We start from the raw sequence: 314 nt of genomic DNA, 5'->3' as shown, positions 1-314 counted from the left end.
GGGACGTATGAATTGGGCTTCAAACGCTGCGTGCGAACACGCAACGCGGGACGGGTGGTCACCCCACCGCTGACTTATGTAGCAATTGTAAGTTGCTTTGGATAAAAGCGCCGGCTAAATGACATGTAACGTAAATTATGTACTCGGTCTTCGTTCAAAATCAAAGCGGGTTGTGATTTGTTTGCTTCATCTATCTAATCTTTTATTAATATTGTACGTATTTAAATTGTTGTTGTGACACCTGCACCGATACAAATACTAACTTCTACACATGTAATTGATGAGTGTGTCTGATTCTGTAAGTGTGTAATTAC

At 40.8% G+C, this 314-nt stretch overlaps 1 protein-coding gene across 3 annotated transcripts in view; it reads left to right on the top strand.

Moving 5' to 3' along the window:
• polm (polymerase (DNA directed), mu) overlaps window positions 1-314 on the top strand; it is a 14,115-nt gene that overhangs the window by 4,243 nt on the left and 9,558 nt on the right. The window lies entirely within an intron of this gene.

The sequence above is a fragment of the Etheostoma spectabile genome, unplaced genomic scaffold (genome assembly GCF_008692095.1).
Source record: "Etheostoma spectabile isolate EspeVRDwgs_2016 unplaced genomic scaffold, UIUC_Espe_1.0 scaffold325, whole genome shotgun sequence".
Lineage (NCBI taxonomy): Eukaryota > Metazoa > Chordata > Actinopteri > Perciformes > Percidae > Etheostoma > Etheostoma spectabile.
Note: the sequence above shows the minus strand (reverse complement) of the source record. Positions and strands in the feature narration are given on the sequence as shown.